The following is a 21,329-nucleotide window of genomic DNA, read 5'->3' as shown; positions in this document are numbered from 1 at the left end:
ACAGGAAGGACTTTGAGTTTATTCTACATGTTTATGGAAGCCACTGGAGGAGCTTGAGCAGAGAATTAATCATCTGACTTCTCTTTTACAGAATCCCTCTGCTGGTCTGCTAAGAATTTAAGGTGGCAAGTATGGAAACAGAAAGACCAGTTACAAATGGCTTCAATAGTTGAGGAGAGAAATGATGGTGGCTTGACAGTGGTAGCAGTGGAGTGGTGGGAAGTAGTCAGATTCAGAATATATTTTGAAGATACAGCATAATGGGATTTGTTCATGGATGAATACAAAGTGTGAAATAGAGTGAAAGATCACTTTAAGTATTTTGCCTAAGCAATGGAGCAACTGGCAATGCCATTTACCAAGATGGAGAGCATTAGAAGAGGGAATCAAGAGTTCAGTTTCAATAATTTTTGCATTACATTAGCATCCCTAATATATGTGACTATCATCCCTTCAGACAATCAGCTGTCAGAACAAGAATTACAACTTTCTAAAAGTCCCAGCACCTAACCCAGTTTTTAACATATGATAGGTGGTCATCAAAATTTAGTGGACAAATCTTTATAATACAGTTTTATTAAATTATAATACATTTAAATCAAATCTTCTGTATGACAAAAGATATCATTAAATAAAAATGTAAGCTGTAGACTTAAAAAAAATATAATCACAACCCACATATTTTACTAAGCATTACTAGTCAGAACATATAAAGATCTCTTATGAGTTTATAGAATAAAGACAAACAGAAAAATAGGCAAAGGGTGTGAATTGTTGGTTAATGGGGAGTGAAGAAGCTAAATGAAAAGTTTATGAGAAGATACTCAAATATTATTTACCAGATTCATATTGGCAAAAATTAATTACTTAATTAAAAATTAGAAAAATGCAAATTAAAACAATGAGATAGCCCCCAAATTCATGATGTAGCATTAAGATTGGCCAACATGGCTGAGCACGATGGCCCATGCCTGTAATCCCAGCACTTTGGGAGGCCAAGATAGGCAGATTGCTTGAGCTCAGGGGTTAGTCTGGGCAACATAGTGAAACCCCATCTCTACAAAAAATTAAAAAATTAGCCCAGCATGTAGGCTCCTGCCTTTAGGTCCAGCTACTTGGAGGGCTGAGGCCGGAGGATCGCTTAAGCCTAGGAGGCAAAGGTTGCAGTGAGCCAAGATTGCATTACTACACTCCAGCCTGGGTGATTGAGGGACATCCTGCCTCAAAAAAAAAAGGGCGGGGGGGGGTGGGGCGGATTGGCCAACATTAATAAATCTGGTAACACCTAATGTTGACAAGGATGTGGGGGAAAAACATATCATACCTTATTGGTAGGATCATGAATTGGTACCATCGCTTTGGAGAGCAATTTGACAATACATGGTAAAGTTGAAAGTTGTAGAGATTCACTCAGCAATTCTACTTCTAGATTTCTATCCTAAAAAAAAAGAAAAAGAAAACTATCTTGCATATGTCCAAAGATACTTATACAAAAATGAACTTTTTAGAATTGTTAAAGAGTAGGCAACCAACTATTTCTCAGTGGTGATGGTTGGGGGGCTGGATGCATACATAAACTAAGGAGCATACAAATAACATAAACCAAGAATAATACCTATGTGTTATGGGTTGAACTGTGTCTCCCCAAAATTCATACGTTGAAGCCCTAACCCTCCAGTTCCGAATATGATTGTATTTGGAGATAGAGACTTTAAAGAAGCGATTAAGTTAACATGAGACCATTAGGGTAGACTCTAATTCAATCTGACTGCTGTCCTTATAAGGAAAGGAAATTTAGGCAAATAAAGAGACACCAGGGGATGCACACACACAGAGAAAAGAGCATGTAAGGCCCCAGCAGGAAGGCAGGCGTCGTCAAACTAAGGAAAATGGCCTCAGAAGAAACCAGACCTGCTAAAACCTCGATCTTGGACTTCTGGCCTCTGTAACAGTGAGAAAATAAACTTCTGTTTAAGCCATCCAGCCTGGGATGGGTTTGTGGGGGTGGTTATGGCAGCCCTAAAATGAATACACTATCCTGTGCACTCTAGATGCGCTCCTCCTTTAATCTTCACAGCTACTCAATAATGTTGATATTGTTGTTGACATTTTATGTATAAGGAAATCAAGACCCAAAGATTCTATCCAAATTGATGTTGAGCACATCACACTTACTTAACAGTAGACTCAGATTTTGAACCCAGAATCTGATGAGAGTTCATTCAGTCCCTAACCTATTGCATTCTTTAAAATTTGAGGTTTTTCATCATTCTCAGCAAACTATCACAAGACCAGAAAACCACACACCACATGTTCTTACTCATAAGTGGGAGTTGAACAATGAGAACACATGGACATAGGGAGGGAAACATTACACACCAGGGTCTGTCGGGAGGTGGGGGGCTAGGGGAGGAATCACATTAGGAGAAATACCTAATATAGGTGACAAGTTGATGGGTGCAGCAAATCACCATGGCACCCATGTAACAAAATTGCACGTTCTGCACATGTACCCCAGAACTTAAAGTATTAAAAAAAAAAGAGGGGGTTTTTGGTTTTGGTTTTGTTGTTGTTGTTGTTTTTGTCAGAGTCTCACTCTGTTGCCCAGGCTGGAGTGCAGTGGCGTGATCTCAGTTCACTGCAACCTCAGTGGGAGGCAGAGGCTTGAGAATTGCTTGAACACTGGAGGCAGAAATTACAGGTATCAGCCATCACACTCAGCTAATTTTTGTATTTTTAGTAGAGATCAGGTTTAACCATGTTGACCAGGCTGGTCTCGAACTCTTGACTTCAAGCAATCTGCCTGCCTTGGCTTCCCAAAGAGCTAGGATTACAGGCGTGAGCCACCGCACCCGGCCTAAGTTCTTTAAAATTAATAAGAGAGATCGAAATATATCAACAGAGATAAATTACCAAAATATAATGATGAATGCAAAAGGTATCTAGCAAAAGAATATTTCCAATGTTATATTATTTATAATAATTTTTAAAGCATACATAACAGGAGTTACACCTTTGAAAAAGGAGGAGAGTATTGTGCTTAACTGTTTCTTTCCTTTTTCCTCTTTTATAAGAGAGAGCTGAAACAAATATGTCCAGATGTTAATGTCTAATTTTTGTCATATATAATAGATGTCTGCTAGATTATTTTCTATGCTCTTTTCTATGTGTGAAATGTTCATAGTTTAAAAATATTTTCTTTTTAAAAAGCAAAATATATTGCTTTAAACATCTTTCTTGTGATTTAGACAGTAAATTCCATGTCCATAAAAAGGTAGTTAATTCTTTCTGTGTTGAATGCAAACACTGAAAAAAACTTTTATGGTGTGTTTGTGTGTTTGTTTTTCAAATGACATATTAAATGGGCATTTTTTAAAACATATGTTGGGTGTCTTACAAGACAGTCTAGACCCCTTTACAAGTCAGGTTGTTGAGTTGATCATACAGAAAACGACTGAAGGAAGGGATTATAAACAGATGTGACACTTTAAAAACCTCCACTGTAGAAAGCAGAAAAGAGTCAGAGCGGGAGCTGGGCAGAGTTGGAGTTATGTTGTATGTCCATAGGCATACCCTACCCTTACTAAAACCCATCCAAAATATATAGAGAAGATAGTTTTCTCCATTTGGACAAGATAGAACATTGATTCAGGAGCTAGTTGCTCTGAGACACAATTAAGAATCAGACCAGTGGTTGGAATCAGTGGTTGGAATCTTATATTGCCTTATTAGAAGGAAAAAAAAAGCATTAATGTAGTATTTATATACTGGAAAGCTCTACAGAAACTGAAATACAGTAGCAAATGAAATGAAGAGTCTCAAGAAACCTGAAGTCATTATAGAATTAACTAAATAGACTAATTTCTGTCCTTTTCTGGAAAGCTGGTAAAAATTCCTACAGATCAATTTGCTGTTTCACAAAGAAAGCATCAAACATTGCTCAGTGCTGTTAGGAGACAGTTCTCGATGGTTCTCTCCCATTTCCACATATCTTCTGAGCAAAGGCACTGATATCTTTTGTTCCGGGCTATGTTTTCAAGGATACTTATATAGTAGACAACCTCAGAAGACAGAGATAGTGTCTTTCTCTGGAGTAGACAGCAGGATTTTTGCTTTCCAATGTAAAAGAGAAAGATTTCCCAAGCTCAGGATTCCTCATTAGTGAAGAAACCCCTCTATGTGGGCCACTCTATATGGCCCTCAAGGTATTTGGAAGACAAGGGTTGCCAATGAGAACGAGAAGCTCATGCTATTTGCTGTATGATGGGTAATAAAGTCCTTTGTCTCTGGTCCCAGAATCTTGTGACTTCTGTCAGCATCCATGAAACTGGCAGAGTAACCTGTATTACTTTGCAAGTAGGGAAAAATTTCAGACCCTTTACATTTCTTACGTGTTACATCTAAGGTTAGTGGTTGAATACATTAAATTCAAATTTAACAAATATATGTCAATCACTTACTATATGCCAGGCACTGTGCTTAAGTTCAAATTTAACAAATACATATCAATCACTTACTATATGCCAGGCACTGTGCTAAGTAAGTATTTGACATCTATCATCTTATTTAAGCTTCACATTGGTTCCATGAGAAACTGAAGCATAACTAGTTGCATAACCTACTAAAAGACCCATAGTTAGTGAATGACATTTTCACGCTTCCCAGCCCAGGTAGTCTGACTAGAGCATCTACTCTTAATGACTTTCTATTTCTGCAGCAATATTTTCAATTACTATTGTTGTCCCTATTAAAAATAAGAAAATAGGTTCTGAACTATAAGTGTTTGCTCATAGTCTCAAAATTTATTCGTGTGAAATGATGATGTTAACTTCATTGTGAAATCAAAGGCAATATTTATTATTAAGTAAAGAAGTAGCTTTCAAATATTTTGCATTAAAATCTTGATTCTTACTATAATCTTCTAATAGATTCTATTCATTTTGTAATTCTTTTTCTAAAAGCAATAAAAGCACAATGTTGCAGATAAAGTCAACGAAAAGATGCTAAAATTAGTAGGCAAAAGAAGATATGCATATTTCCAATTATCTTTTCCAAGAAATGTATCAACTGCAAAGAAAAAATAGTAACTTTATAGTAGAGAAACCCAGCAGACACCAACTTAACCCAGTGATTAAAATATGTTACCAGCAAAAAAAAAAAAAATTTTAATGCAGGGATTATTCTGTATTTCAGGAAAAAATACATTACCAGCAATAACACAAATCAATGGCATGAATTCTTCAATATAAGAGGGACACGACGTTTTTTTTAGTATTGCTAAAATCATGTAAAACCTCATTTGTAACATGAGAAAATACTAGACATACCCAAATTGAGAGACATTCTATAGAATACCTAATCAGTATCTATTAAAACTGAAGCTCATGAAAGCCAAGGAAAGCAGAGCTACTGCAAACTGAAGGAGACAAAGGAGAAATAACAGCTAGATAGATACAATCTGAGATCTTAGATAAGATCCTGGAACACACAGAGAAAAACATTCATGCTAAAATGGGTGAAATTAGAAAAAGACCTATAGTTGACTTAATAATATTGTACCAAATGTTAATTTTCATCACTTGATAATTGTACTATGGTTATTTAAGATATTAACATTAGATGGAACAGGTATGTAACAGAGTTCTTCGTATTATTTTTTCCACTTGCCTATAAGTCTAAAATTAGTTCAAAATAAAATGTTTCAAAAAATAAAATGATGTTGCTTATATAAAAAAAATACTTTATTAAATGTAATATAGTCGTTAAGAGCATATTTTCTATATTCAAACCCTAGCTTTGTTACTTATAAACTATATAATTTGGGGCAGGTTATACTTATCACTCTGGGCTTTAATTTATCTCAAAAAGTAGTATCATAATACCCACACTATGTTTGTTACAAAGATTAAATAAGGGAATCCTTGCTAAAAACACAGGTCGACACAAAATACACTCTTAATATATTTTCTCTTTTATTGTAATAGCCAGTGGTTCATTATGTCAGGAAGTCATTGGGTTTCATCTGCCAAAAGATGCCCTCATCAAAGACACCAATCGCCTCTTGAGAATGAAAAGCAAGAGAATACAAGGAGAAAAAATATGGCCTCGTTAGGATGTGCTTTGAACCAGGGATTGTCAGCTCAAATGTCGACAAGGACCAAGCCTATGACACCAGCTAGTGCAGTCAACCTGGGCAGGAACGTGGTGAGCTGGAGAGCCAGTGTGCTGTCCAAGGGGAGCAGCTGTGTTCCTGCTGTCACCATGATAAACTGTGGCCCAGTATTGCCAGATCTCCCAATTTTGCAAGAATCTTGGCTTTTTATAAGAAAACTCCCAACTTCTAAATGTTGGTAAATAGTTCAAAAATGTAAAACATCCTGGTTCTAAGACTACAAATGCCAAACCCCACAAGTGAGTGAACCAGATGCAGCTGGTGGGTTCCACCTCGATGGCCAACCTTTTAGCAGGTACAGCTGGTGAAGCAGGGAGTGGGTGGGGTTTTGGTATCCAAAATGCCTTGGTACAAATTCACTCTGTGGTTAATTAGCGTTGCCTACACACACATGCTTACACATGCACACGCACATGCACACAAGTCACCTCATCATATATATTTGGGAGACTTAGAATTAAGCAAAATTAAAGATAATTTTTTAAATTGCAAATTTCCGAACCTTTTATATATTCAGGTGCATTGTGAATCCTGATTAGAGGCTATGTATACCTTTTTATTTTCTTCCAACGTCATCAGCCACCTGGGCATTTTCTGAGGCACTACTCATGGGACAAGCATTCTGTGAAAACACATACGGGACCCTGGACTAGATGGTTTCTAATGCTCCTCCCAGCCCTGACCCTCCTTGTTCCTGAGCTCAACAACAAAAGGATCTTTCTTTTTCCCCACAGCGCTTGGTGCATTGTGCACCACTGGTAAATGCTTACGGAACTAATTGCCTCTTGCAAAGGAATCTGGGGCTCACAATAGTGTCTATACTTCAGATTAGAAGGGAAAAAAAAAAAAAAAGAAATCAAGTCAGATGCCACATTGGACTAAAACAAGCTCCCCGACTTTGCCAGTTGGTTTTGATTGTTTACAAAGGAAAAGCCAAACAAAGAAGGAGGTGGAATTTATTTCAGTAAACAGCATCTTTCAAAGAGAAAGAACGCAGTCTTCTCTAAGAGAGGTGGCCTCACTGCTGTTACAATCAGAAAACGTTTGCAAACAACCACTTGGTTAAAGAAAACATACATGTTCAAACAGCAGAACTGTGGGTTTTCTCAGAGCATTTGGGGCGTGTGTGTGTTTGTTTGGGAAGGAGGGTGGGAGGGATGCACTTGCATACATAGTCATCTATGTCTAAAAGCATTTTGGTGGCTGAAGATAGGAAAGTAACAGGTTTTAAAATGCAGCGCATTGAAGCTCTAAGGGATTTTACACCCTATCTTGCCAAATATTCCTCAATCTGCAGATAACACAAACAAGTCCCAGAGAGGTTGAGTGGATTTCTTAAGGAACAGATTCCACCCCTGTTCCCTGTCTCCCCTACTCTCTTCTGCCTAGTGTTCTTTCCCCAATATGCTGCCTCTTAAAGCATAGGAATATTTTAAGAAACAGTTTACGAAGACACAACTCTAAATACATAATACCAGCAATAGTGATACAAACATGGGAAATGGCAGAAGTGAAACAGAAGAGTAAATTGTTGGTCAAGGTAAGGAGTTAAACTCTAAAGCAACACAATTGCATGCACACCTAAATCCAAAGGAAATCCGATCCCATTGCTGGGAGATATTATAAACTACAACAATAATAATAGCTCTGACTAACAATGAACATTCACTAAGTGCTCTCTTTGTGCCAAGCACTGTCCTGAATGCTTGTTCTCTATCTTATTCCATCTCACAGTTACTGCCTCTGCAGGAAAGGTGGCGCTGTCACGATTTTAACCGAGGACAGAACTGAGGATCAGGAGGCCCGAATAAGTAATTGCCCAAAGTTATGTAGTGCAGAAGTAGGTATGCTGGAATTTGAACTCAGATCTATCTGATTTCAAAGCCCTGAATAGTTTCATCACACCAAGGGCAGGAATGATGGGAAGCCACTTACGTATTAGGGTACTTGTCAGTGTTTGCGTATCTAAAGACAATGCTCATTTTATGTCTACTGTGTGCCCAGTGTGTGTCAGTCACCATGGTCAGTCTGAGGATGAAGCAATGAGATCCTGCCTGGTCATTCAAGGCGGGATCAGGGGAGGATGACGGAGACAAGATAAGCATTACAACCCGGGCCGTAAGAGAGCATACAGGGATCCAGCACACCTAATACGAGGGTCCTGAAAGGGTATTTGGAACTGATGGCACTGAAGGTGATCCTTGAAAGAGGAACAGTGTTCTCAAAGAGGAAGCAGGAAGAAAATGCTGTTTTAGACACAAATAACTAGGAAATCAAAGATCAATGGCAGCAGAGCTCAGGGGGTCAGAGAAAAAGCATCCACTGGCACATAGCTGGAGTATAAGGTATGTCCTGAAAGGTAAAGGAAGACAATTTTGAAAAACTGGAGGATTTTGAACTTTGGACTGAGCAGTTTGAACTTTGTGTTGTAGGTTATGAGGGTAGGATGGGGGTAGGTTAAATTTAAGACATGGAACCACAGAAATGACCTAACTGAAACAGGAATTAGCCTGTGGGAAACATGAATTAAACAGGGGCCCTCTGTAAGAGTCAGACAGGGCTGTGTTAGAACTCCAGCTCTGCCGCTCACTAACTGTGTGGCCTTAGATAAGTTACTCCCCTTGCTGAGCCTCCCCTTCCTCATCTGTGAAATGGAATAATAATACTATCTAGCTCATAAGTTTGTTGTGAGGGTTAAAGAAGCATTAACTGCAAAGCGCCTTTGCAAGTGCCTTACACATGTGAGTTATTATTCAGTGGTGGGTCCTGATTTCCATAATGTTTGATTTGTCAGTGGTTTGGGGTAATCAATGTCGAGGTCTTTTTCCCTTCAAAGCTTGCACCATGGCTGTGATTCACAGAGAGTTCATGGAAGGCAGTACTAGTTTAGTGGCAAGCAGGCTCAGTTTCCAATTCTGGCCCCCCAGTCATTGGCGAGTCCTGCATGGAACGACTTCAGGCCAAATATAACCTCTCTCTGGGATTTAGAGTCCTCTTTCAACACCGCAGGTGGCATAGAGTTGACAATCAACAAATAGTGGTGTCCTTCTCTTCCTTTCTAAGTCTGGTATTGCCTGTGTTTCTAGAAACCCATTTAACTTCCCTGGGCCTCAGTTTTCTTGTCAAGAAAATGAGAATAATAATTTTCACTGGATACTTTGTAGGATTATTTTGAAGCTGAAACAGCAGTTGGGATAAGATGGAGCAATGCTTTGTAAGCTGAATGCTTTACAAACATACGGGATCATTATTATAAACTGAGCCAAGTTCAAATGGTTCCACTGAAATTCTAAGTCCCTTAGGCTAAAAGAAGTTAATATTTGAAGTGGCCTCCTGAGCTCCAAGGAAGAATAACAATGAAACTTTCATCTCCTGGACTAATAATAGTGAAAAACAGTTCACCGTTATGGGCCTATTCATTGCTATCCCGTGAAAACAGCTAACTGCTATAAAATGAGGCCAATTAAATCTACACAATTCTGCTTCCTGCCTCCCATCCGTTTCACCTATTCTCTCCCTCTCCCAAATAATAGCCTTTCTCCCCTCCCTTCTCTTCACGGTGAAGCTTACATCTGTGAAGATCATAAAACACATGACAGCCATTGGAGGAAAAAAAAAATCACCCTAGTATACACACACACACACACACACATACACACACACACACACACACATCAGCACATCCCTCCCCAGCAGTGTCCTTAAGAAAAGAAATAACCAGTTGGAGACAGCTGCATTGATGGAGACTGAGCAGCCCTGGCGACATGGCCAAGGGCATCTCTTGACTCCTTTGCACATGCTCTGCACACCAACACACACAGGCATAGGCTGAAATCAGTCCTGAGTGGACATTCAGAACTTCAATGCCCTTTAATTAAAGCAAATATCATGGCATTTGTTCCAAGAGTCTGCAAGAGTTACTGACCAACAGACTTCCTTGGGTTTCTTTCCCTGTCATAAGAAGTTGAAAATATCACCTCACAGATCACCCGTAGATGTTAATGCCCTAATTTGGAAATACTGTATTTCTGTTTTTATTTTTAGTTTTGCAACTTTGAGAACAGTGAAAAAGAGGTTGTGGTGGAATGAACACTGAACATAAAAGTGAAACTACCAGAATTCAAATGCTTACGATGTTCCTTATAAGTTGTGCCACCTTGTGTGAGTCACTTCTCATCTGTAACACTAGGAAAAAATGCCCACTTCTCAAGAGTGTCAGGGAGCTCAATAGAAGTATTCCAGAAATAAAAAGCCTCGTATACTGTACGTTTCTACCGTTGAGTAAATATGAGTTGTGCTCACTCAAAAGGGCAATGAATCAGGGTCAGGAGCCCTAGAACCTGAACCTGGCCTCTGTTGCTAACTAGTTGGGTGACCTTCACAAATCATTGCACCTCTTGGAGGTTCATTTTTCTCACATCATTCAAGAAATATTTGCAACACTTCTATCATGTGGCAGGTTCTGTGTATAACTCCATGAACTCTTAGTCGAATATAAGGATAAATATGACATTTTTGACTATTGGTTAATGATATGAATAGTGTAATTTCATTATTTCCATGTTGTATCTTCCCTTATCATCTCCATTTTGAGGTTGTATTGTTCTCTGTGATCTTAACCTTCTATTCTGATTTATATTATTCTAGATTCTGAATATTAACTATTTTAATTTTCTGCTTTACTATTTTAGTAGAGCCATACTGAGTAAGCTGCTATGAATACTTTGTAGGGTGGAATTCAATACTGATATATAAACAAATTAACAAATAAAAGCTGAGGAAATGTTCCCAGATTAAAATTTATTAATTTTGCTTAAGTAAATCTGATTGTCATTCTCCGATTATCCAACGCCAAACCTATCTTTATGTGAGGTTTAAAATAAAGATGCTCGACCTTGTGCGGTGGTTTATGTCTGTAATCCCAACACTTTGGGAGGCAGAGGCAAGTAAATCGTGAGGTCAGGAGATCAAGACCATCCTGGCCAACATGGTGAAACCCTGTCTCTACTAAAACACAAAAAAATTAGCTGGGCATGGTGGTATGCGCCTGTAGTCCCAGCTACTCGGAAGGCTGAGGCAGGGAAATCACTTTAACCCGGGAGGTGGAGATTGCGGGGAGCCGAGATCGTGCCACTGCATTCCAGCCTGGCGACAAAGCAAGATCTCGTCTAAAATAAATAAATAATCTCACTTTTCCAAGATTAAAGAATAGTTAAAAACCAAAAAAAGAGAGAAAGACACATCTGAGACGGTTACTATAATTCATACATATTTCAAAGGATAATAGCAGCAGTTTTCCTGACAGCTAGTTTTGAAAATGGGAGGGAAGGGTTGAAATCAAAGAGTGTTTTCTTTGACACTATGAGGGCTGATGGCAAGGAAAAGGGTGGTGAGAGCAGGGCACAACTGGCCAAAGTGGAGGGACCTAGCTTTTTGCTGAGGGTCTGATAGCTGTGATAACACCTAAATCCTCACATACCTGTAAAGGAGACAGCACCATCCCCTTTTCACAACTTGCCCCAGGCCACATGGCTATGAATTCAGACCCAAATCTTATTGACTAAATATGCGCCATCTTTCCACTCCACCATGCTGATTCCTTCTGCCCTCCTTCCTAATTTTTCTGAGTGTTAATATTGTCCCAGGTGAAAGCCTCTGCCTGAGTCCCAGGGTACCCCTGAAATGTAGGTGAGCCCAGTGGGGGATCAGTATAGCCAACCCATTCCCTCTCCTCCCTTTCCATGTGAGTCCTGGTCCATAGCTGTTCCACAGTGGCCTCATAAAGGACAAAGCAGACTTCATAAAGAATCAGCCTGAGTTTCCAGGTATACTCTAACCAGGGTGAGGAGAAAGCTTCTAGTTGTATTCAGGAGAAATTGTCTTCCTTTTTAGAGCTTGCATTATGTGGGACAACTCAGGTTGATATAATGGAAGGAGCACAGAATTTGTCATAAAGATAATAGTTGAAACCCAGACTCTATAGCAGCACTGCATAGTAGAACTTTCTATGATAATGGACATGTTCTCTAGCTGCACTTTTCAATAGAACAGTGATAGCCATGTGTGACAGTAGAACTCTTGAAATGTAACTAGTACAACTAAGCAACTGAGCTTTTAATTTGGTTTAGAGTTAACTAATCTAAATTTGTTTAGCTCCAATGTGACTAGTGGCTACCATGTTGGATAGCATAGCTAGTTCTATTGCTTTCTAGTTGTGTGACCTTGAACAAGTCCCTTTATTTCTTGGAGCCTGAGATCACTCATCTGTGAAATATTCATAATCCTGTCACCTTGCAAGTTCATTGGATTGACAAAGAGAGGGAAGAGCCATGCAAGTGCTTAGCACAAAACTTTGCATTTAATAAGGACTCAAGAGACCTTAGTTGAATCTGAAAATTTGAATCTCATCATAGTCCAAGAGAAATGCGTGTTAAAAGTTTATTCCTGGACTTTTCTACAAAATTGATTCCTTATGATGGTTTTATTCATCCAAACTTCATTTGCCTGCCAAAAATGACCTCAGAGAAAACAGGAATAAAAAACTCACACTAGTTATAGGATGGTGGGTACCATCTCTACTCTCACCACCCTACTTCCCCTGGAGCTTTGATATGTCATTTTCTCCCGTGATGGAAGTAGCTGAAAGCAGGGCAAAGTGTTTCACATAAGATGTAGCCACAGATCTTCGAGAGTTTCGCCAACAATTTTCTTCATTCTCCTCCACTTTTAAACACATTGTTTTCAAAAAAATTTGTCCATCTGGTTCTGATTCATTTGCACTTAACTCATCAGAGTTAAGTTGCAATAGAGTTAAGTTATGTTGCAATAGCAGACTGACTTGTAAAAAGTTCAAATTCATACATCTGCCCGACTCTTTCCTTAGAAATAGGGAAATGTTTGGCCAACAAGTGGACAAAGCCCACTCAAGATAGGAGAGAGGGTACAAGATGGCAGTCTCACCTCTGCTACAAACTGTTGGTAAATCCTGAGCATGTCCTTAATTTCTGTGGTCTGGGCCTCCCCCATCCTAGGAAATGAAGGTTTTGACTGACAACTTGCTTCCATGCAATATTGATAGTCAACATTAATATATTTACTGTATTAGTCCATTCTCACGCTGCTGATAAAGACATACCCGAGACTGGGTAATTTATAAAGGAAAGAGATTTAATTGACTCTCAGTTCAGCAAGGCTGGGAAGGCCTCAGGAAACTTACAGTCTGGCAGAAGGGGAAGAAAACACATCCTTCTTCACATGGTGGCAGGAAGGAGACGTGCCGAGCAAAAGAGGGGACGTCCCTTATAAAACCATCAGATATCATGAGAACTCGTTCACTATCATGAGGACAGCAGCATGGGGGTAACTGCCCCCGTGATTCAATTACCTCCCACCAGGTCCCTCCCATGACATGTGAGGATTGTGGGAACTACAATTCAAGATGAGATTTGAGTGGGGACACAGCCAAACTATATCACTGACTATTAATGGTCCTTAAATGTGAAAAAGCCTAGCATTTTTACAAAGGATACTGTTATTACTAAGAACTCGCACAAAAATGAACAGCTTGATAGAAGAAGTCTAGGTGTTTTGTAATCATCAAAAGAAAAAAGGAAATGTGATCACTGGAGGAGTTAACGTGAGTTCAGGAAAATCAAACAATCCCAGATTAGTTTTGTTCTTTTGTTGATAGATCACTGGATTACTACATCAGACCTGATATTTAAATAGCTCTACGTTGAACTAGTGAGCTCTATAATAGGTAAAAGAGAGCAATGAGGACTAGACAGTAGCATGGTTTAAAAGGCACGTCCAGGGCTTAAATTTAGGGTGCTTCCTCTGCACTACACTATGTTGTCCAGCAATGGTTACAAGACCTCCAATGGCTGGTGTTCAATCTGAGATTGAGATGCTCTGTGGTATATTATTGCACTGAGTAGGAATTGAGTTGGATGACAAAATGGTCCCTCTTGAGTAGAGAATTGACGTATATAGTTGCACCAAATAAATTGCTGGATTCTTTAAATAACCACTTCAGTCAGAGTTCTTGTAATTCTACTCTCCTCAAGTTCTAGAGAGTTATCTACAAACCTCATTGACAACCCACATGACCGCTGTTGAGATTATTTCATCAGAGTTCTTGTTTTCAATGATCTCCCAAAGTTGGGAATAAAAACTCCCAAATTTATATTTCCAAACTGCATTTTCTTCTGACTTACTGTCTCATATATACAACTGTCATCTGCACATCTTCACTTGAATGTGCTATATCTATCTCAAGCCAGGTGTGTCCAAAATGGAGATTAACATTTTTTCCCACAAATTTTTCCCTCCAATGTTCTCCACATCCATAAAGAGTAATACCATCTACCCAGTGGATGAAGAGGCATTGAATCAAGGGACATCAAGTTCAACCACTGTAAGTTCCTCAGCTTTTTATCGAACTCTCCTTAAACCCTGAGGGCTAGAAAATTTGGTCTTCTTATATCTCTCACTCATTGAGCCTGCCAGTAGTTAATATTTTATTTTCCATGGGTTTAGGGTTGTTGATTCAAATTCCTTCTAGAGTCGGGTGTGGTGACTCACACCTATAATCCCAGCACTCTAGGAGGCCGAGGTAGGAGGACTGCTTGAGCCCATGGCCCATGCCTGTGGTCCCAGCTACTCAGGAGGCCACGGTGGGAGGATCACTTGAGCCTGGGAAGTCAAGGCTGCAGTAGGATGAGATCATACCACTACTCTCCAGCCTGGGTGACAGAGTGAGACCCTGTCTCAAAAAAATAAAAATAAAAAATTCCTTCCAGAATGGCCATTTTTCCATTAGACTGTGAGGTCTGGAAAGGGCAGGGAACATTCTGTTTGTTTTATATTCCTAGCACAAAATAGGTATGACAAAGTGAAAATTAGAGACTCTGTTCTCTACTTCCTTCCTACCATTTCTCTCTACATTTGCTCTAGCATTATCACACATGCTATAATTATCTACATTTACTCTTCTTCGTTAGACTGGGGAGCTTTGTCTGATCGATTCATCTTTGCTGTCTTGATACTAAGTTCCTAGCCTGACACTTAGGAAGTGTCCAAAGAATGTGTGCATGAATGAAGAAATAATAAAATGAATTAGTCAATGAAGAATAAAGAAATAAAGGAACTGATGAGGCACTCCGTACGTCAGAGAGCCCTGGCAGGCCCTGATTATGCTGCATCCAGGAGACGCCTAATCACATATATTTTCTTCCATCATACAGCCCAGCCAGGAGGCAGGAAGAAAGATCAGGAAGAGCTTAATGTTCAGTGGAAATTTCTTACCAGCAATCAACACCCAGTCTGACTTTTATAATTATTTTTCTCTTTCTCTCTCTCTCTCTCTCTCCCTCTCTCCTCTCTTGTCTCTCTTCTCTTTCTTTTTCTCTTGCTCTTTTTTTTTTCCAGTCAGTTGTGGTGTCTTTCCTTCCTTCCACCTTACCCATTATTATGATAATGACTTCAAACACCATACATTGCTATTCAGGGCACGTAAAAATGTGTTTTTCTCATCAGTCCCCATGAAATAGTTTCCACTGTCTGTTTCCCTTGCAGATAGCAATCAAAGTCTAGGCGCAACAATAAAGAAAAAAAAAAGTCCCCACTCTTGTCCAACATAGAATCTAAAACTTGTCCTTGGAAAGTGACCCCAAGGGAATTTAATCACAAATGTTCTTGACTTGGCCCAGCCTCTTGCTGTTGAATACAGAGTATCGGGAATGGTCTGTTTCTGGGGGCTGATTTCCCTATTATTCCCTCTTAGTTTTCTCAGAACACCAAAATAAGAGGTCTTGGAAGAAAATTGCTCCCTTAAGACCTCCAGTAGAGTCTCCAGGGTCTAACACTAGTTTTTAAATTTCACTGTTCACATCCTGTGGCTATAGCCCCCTAAGCTCTAATCACCCTGTTGCCTGGACTAGTTATTCCCTCAGATTGGTTGACTTTGCATTACCAGGTCAACACCTGGCCCTATCTCCTACTAGTTATATGACCTTGGACAACTGTTTCACCTCCTGCCCTCAGTGTTCCCATTATGAAACAGGAGTACTAACCTGTATCTCATAGGATAATTGTGAGGTTAAATTATATAATATAGCAGACACTAGATGGGAATTGGTCCTGAACCTGTTGGAAGACCACAGATTCTGCCTCCTCCTTGTCAGCCTCTCCCTTCTCAAAGCTCTTGTAGTACTAGTACCGTGCTAACAGAATTCATAGCCAGAATGGCCTTTAGAGATTATCAGTGGAAAAGTCCTATTTCAAATGCTTAGTATACATACACACACAGCACATACACAAAACACATCATACTACACACATTACCTACACATTGCACCACACACACATACACCATACTACACACATATAAAACATACCACACACATACTACACACACAAATCACACAATGCACACATACACACATGCACAAGCTGGGCATTTGGTTATTTGCCATTTCAAATTCCAAGGATGGCTTGTCCCTAATGCCCTTTCCTCTCTTAGGATTTGGCCTTCATAACTAGGAAAGCAGTTCTGGTGTCTCAATCCAAAGGGGCTATGAGGAAATACTGTGTGAAACGCAAAGAAAAGGAATATGCTGTTCTAAAGCCTTTTTTTCTTTGGTGAGTTTAGACCATATTTCCCATGCCCAATTGGTGATAGTCATATGCAGAGCATTTATCGTCTGTGGGCACCATGCTGGTGCATTACCTGTAGGAAAAATTCAACCCTCATAACATACCTGTATGTATGCACTATTAAGCAATCAGATTGCAGAGAAAACAGTCATCCCCAGACATTCTCTATTGCCTGAGGTCCATTCAGTGACTGGGCTCCCTGTGCCACCTTTGCTCACTAGCAACTAAAAGAGCACTTGTACCTCACGCTAGGAGTGACCCATGATTAACTGTCAAAGGAGCACTGTGAGTGTCACTCTTTCTGTGTTTCATTTATAAATGATCTAAAGAAAGTAACTGGTGGGCATCCAGAGATTAGGCCATGAATCTCTCTGCCATGTCATTACACTAAAAATATGGCTAATGTCTATGATGCTAATGCTTGACACCTCCCAGAAGCCTACAGTCATTCCAGAGCCCATGTGATGCTTGGTGCTCTTGGCTCCATACTAGTGCCAATTGCATAGTTTTGTTCCTCAAAATGCAAAACAATTTATGTAAAGACCAAGCCAGCTGTTCTCTGCCAGCCTATAATTGGCCATTGAGTCTATAGAAAGTTGTTGACTATTGCTGGCAAAACAGTGACACAAACAATCCACCCATCATGTCATATAACACCAGGGCAGGATACAACCATTCCAGTTCCAGGGATTTACAGAGATACCAGGTTCCATTAAGCCAGGCAACTGGAATTTCAGTGATATCACTTAGAAAGAGGGCTGTCTCCCTTGGGACGACATGGCTGTGTAGATAAAATAAAAAATAGCTCTTACTGCTCTAAATAACATATATGAAGCATATGTATTCATAACATACATGAAACTCCTAAAGTTCTAAGATGGCGTAAAACATTGAAAGAATTCGCTCTCAATAGGATCTGCATTTTCTGCTCCTTGTTCCATCTCAATGTGCTGGATCAGACACCCTACAACCAACCTCCTCCCTTTAATTCATATGGTAGGCAGCTTGCAAAGTGCTTTCATGTTCATTATTTCATAAGTCATTCACAATGACCCTAAGGCATTATCATTTGTGTTTTACAGATGTGGAAATTATGCATCAGCAATTTATTTCATAAGCGACTTGCCAAATATCCCACAGCCCACAGTGACAGAAGTAGAACTATATGATTGATTGTTCTGTGTTCATGCCACTGCATTGTGCTGCCCTCAACCAGTCCAAATTTATCTGCAACTTAATATCAATAGACTTTCTGGGGGATGCCCTGAGACCTTCTGTTCTGAGTGACTGCAAGAAGAAAGGGGGTCATTTCTAGGTATAGTCTAGGCCACAGATCTTCCCATATGCTGATCCCTACTGCTCTTTGACCCAATTCATCTTTAAATCTCAGATAAATGCCACTTTCTCAAGGTGGCCTTCCCTGACACCCTACCTAAGTTAGAGGTTCCACCGTTATCTGTCTCGACAGCATCTTTTTTTTTTCCTATTTAGTAATACTCACCATACTTACAATAACTTTTTCAATTCCTATGTTCTTTGCTTAGCTATAAGCTTCATGAAGGCAGGAGCCATATTCAGCTGGAATAGTTCCTATACTTTAGGTACTTAATGCATGTGTAGAATGAAAGAACAAATTGTTCCCTCTCATAGGAAAGTCTGGACAGGTCCAGAGAATGTCAGCCCATCGACTAGAAGGAAACTTACCTGAGATAGCCAGAGGGTAAGTATGAAATATATTCAAGAAAAAGATCAGCAGCTGGTCAAATTACAATAGCCAGTTTTCTGGTCTAAACCGGGGTTAGAAGCCAGGAACAGGACCGAAGGCAAAGGAACAGGAACTAAAGCCTTTTTTTTTTTTTTTTCCCAGCAGAATGGGTCACTCAAAGCTTCCCCGTAGGGACCAGGGAATTGGCATCTCAGCAACAGGGACAGGAAAACAAAGTTCGCAGCTCCCTTTGGGGCTTCTTAGTTAAAACACATGGCTGTACCTTGATAAATGCTTTCCTTCTTGTATGCCCAGCCATTTCATATATTTAGTGGTGAAATATGGCAGGAGGTGTGTTTAAGGAAGATTATTCAGTTAGAATACACAGAGAAAAACCACAAGAATTGGGAAGACCAACTATGACGCAAACAGACAAGAGGGAAGGAATGAGAACATGAATTAATATTGTGAAAACTGAACAGAATTAACAGAATTGGAATATGCTTCAGCAGTACACTCTGTTGAGCTTGGTAATTGATAGGCTATAAAATAGTGTCCCTTTCTGATTTGCTATCTGCTTACTAAGAGCTTTTATATCTCTTACCCTGTTTGAGCCTTATGAGGGGGCCGCGTGTTTGAGAGAGAAGAAAATAAGCGTAAGAGCGTGTATGTCCCAGACACAAACTCTGAGTGGCTCAGCAGGGATGAGAGCGCAGTTTCCTTTACCACCAGCTCCGAGCCCCCTAGACAATATCAGGTCGTCATACAACTTGGAGCTTAGGTTACAGGAATGGGCTCACCTCACTCCCCCCAGGATCAAGCTGTCTTTGATCTTGTTTATTTATTCAGTTAATGAACATTTATAGCCACACATTTCCCAGAAGAGAGATCCGAGGATTCCCATCAGCTCTGGGAGCCTGACAATCCTGTCAGCAGCTGCTGCACTGGAGACCAGAAAGCCTCAGGGCAGGTTCTGCTTGCTGTGAGTCAGACCTGCTTTTCATCTTTACTGTTTTTCCTGATTATACGGTAAAATGTCCAAACAAGAAATATTAAAAAGCCAAAATCCCACATACTTTGCTACAACTTACTTTCTTGTATAATAAGAGATTTAAAATATGGAGCCTTGGTTAATTGCCAGGCACCAGGCAAAACACCTTTACATATAGCATCTTATTTAGTCCCCACAATAGTCAGAGGCAAGTACTATTACTACCTCTATTTAGCAGCTAAAAAATCGGAGGCTCCTGGAAAGTAACTTGCCCAAGTTCACAGCACTAGGAAGTAGCAGAGGCAGAATTCTAGCCAGGCCCTATGATCTCACAGTCCACATACCTAACCACACTGTGTATCAGGGATATATTGCCAAATGAGACATATTTAATCATATCTGTTTCTTGAAGAAAAAGCTGTTGTTGTCTTCTGTTCTCCAAAATATTTCTTGAGTTTTGTTAACCAGAGTGAAAGGAGCAGTCTGCAGTTCACTAAAAAGGTCACGTTCTTTGAACAAGCTTAAATAAGTTCTCTCCCTCCTACTTGCTGAGCTAGAAATCCTCAGCAATTATAAAGGGGTAGCTATGTCCCTTTACCTGTGGTGGAAAAGCACTTGACCAAAGTTAGGAGGCTTGACTCTTGGCGTAGGCCTTGATGATACCACTAGCTTACTGAGTGATCGTGAGCACAAGACCCTCTCTATTGGCTTCTCAGTTTACAATCAGAAGTTTGCATGGCCTCTGAGAGCCCTTCCAGCTCTACTTACTATAACATGGTGCCTCTCATGATGTCCTAAAATGCAGATGGGCTTGTTTTATAAAACCTTTTGTTAAAAATCACATTTAAACATTCTCAATAGTATTGAGAATGGAGGAATGGTGACAGAAAGGAGATAGAGGGTGTATTCATTTCCTATAGTTCCTGTAACAAATTATCACAAACTTAGTGGTTTAAAATAACAGAATTTTTTCTCCGTGTTTGGGAGGCCAGAGTTTGAAATCAAGGTGTTGGCAGGGCTGTGCCGTCTCCAGGTGCTCATGAGGAGAATCCTTCCTTACCTCTTTCAGCCTCTGATGGCTACTGGCATTCCTGGCCTGTGTCTGCATCATCCCAGTCTGCTTCTAGTGTCTGTGGTCACATTGCCTTCTCCTCTTGTTCTACATTAAATCTCCTTCTGCTGCTCTCTAAGAAGACCTCCGTGATTGTATTTAGGGCCCACTCAGAAAACCCATGATATCCCCATCTCTAGATCCTTTGTTTAATCAAATTGGCAATGGCCGTTTTCCAAATAAGGTAACAGTTACAGATTCCAGAAATTAGGGCCTGCTATCTTTGGAAGCTGTTATTTGGCTTATTAACGAAGGGCATTGAAAACCCTATTTCACCCTGCTTCATGGTGATATCCAAGGTGATCTCTCAAGGACATCATCATGCATAAGAACCAAACATAGGTAGATATAATTATGCTGTAGGCATTTGGTGGGGAAAGGTAGGGAAGCAGAAAGCAAGAGTCAAGAGAAGCTGACTATAGTGGGATTGTTGCATAATGGACATACCATTTGCTACCTGAAACAACACACAATTGCATCATGCTGACTGGCTGATAGCCTACATTCCTGTAAACCAGGACAAGACCACCAAAGAGTCCTAGACTGGCCAACCAGTGAGTAATTTTCTGACAGTAACCATTTGTTGTAAAATCAAACAACTTTTCGGTGCCAGAATTCTCTGTCTCAGAAACATTTAATTCCATGCAAAACATTTAATTATTTTATTTAAGAAAAACTATGCTCCTTAGACTAG

General features: G+C 39.8%; 1 long non-coding RNA gene across 2 annotated transcripts in view; it reads left to right on the top strand.

Moving 5' to 3' along the window:
* The first annotated feature begins 8,279 nt into the window (after nt 1-8,279).
* The window catches only part of LOC105495127 (uncharacterized), a 163,085-nt gene continuing 150,035 nt past the window's right edge, over nt 8,280-21,329 (top strand). Inside the window, exons 1-2 of one of the 2 annotated variants that reach the window (XR_011620447.1) lie at nt 8,280-8,517; nt 14,526-14,588. This is a non-coding gene — a long non-coding RNA (uncharacterized lncRNA). Of the gene's footprint in view, nt 14,589-21,329 lie in introns of both variants that reach the window. The other variant, XR_011620446.1, reaches the window with a different exon arrangement.

Source organism: Macaca nemestrina, chromosome 1 (genome assembly GCF_043159975.1).
Source record: "Macaca nemestrina isolate mMacNem1 chromosome 1, mMacNem.hap1, whole genome shotgun sequence".
Lineage (NCBI taxonomy): Eukaryota > Metazoa > Chordata > Mammalia > Primates > Cercopithecidae > Macaca > Macaca nemestrina.
The sequence above is the reverse complement of the archived record's forward strand: the minus strand, read 5'-3'. Positions and strand labels throughout refer to the sequence as shown.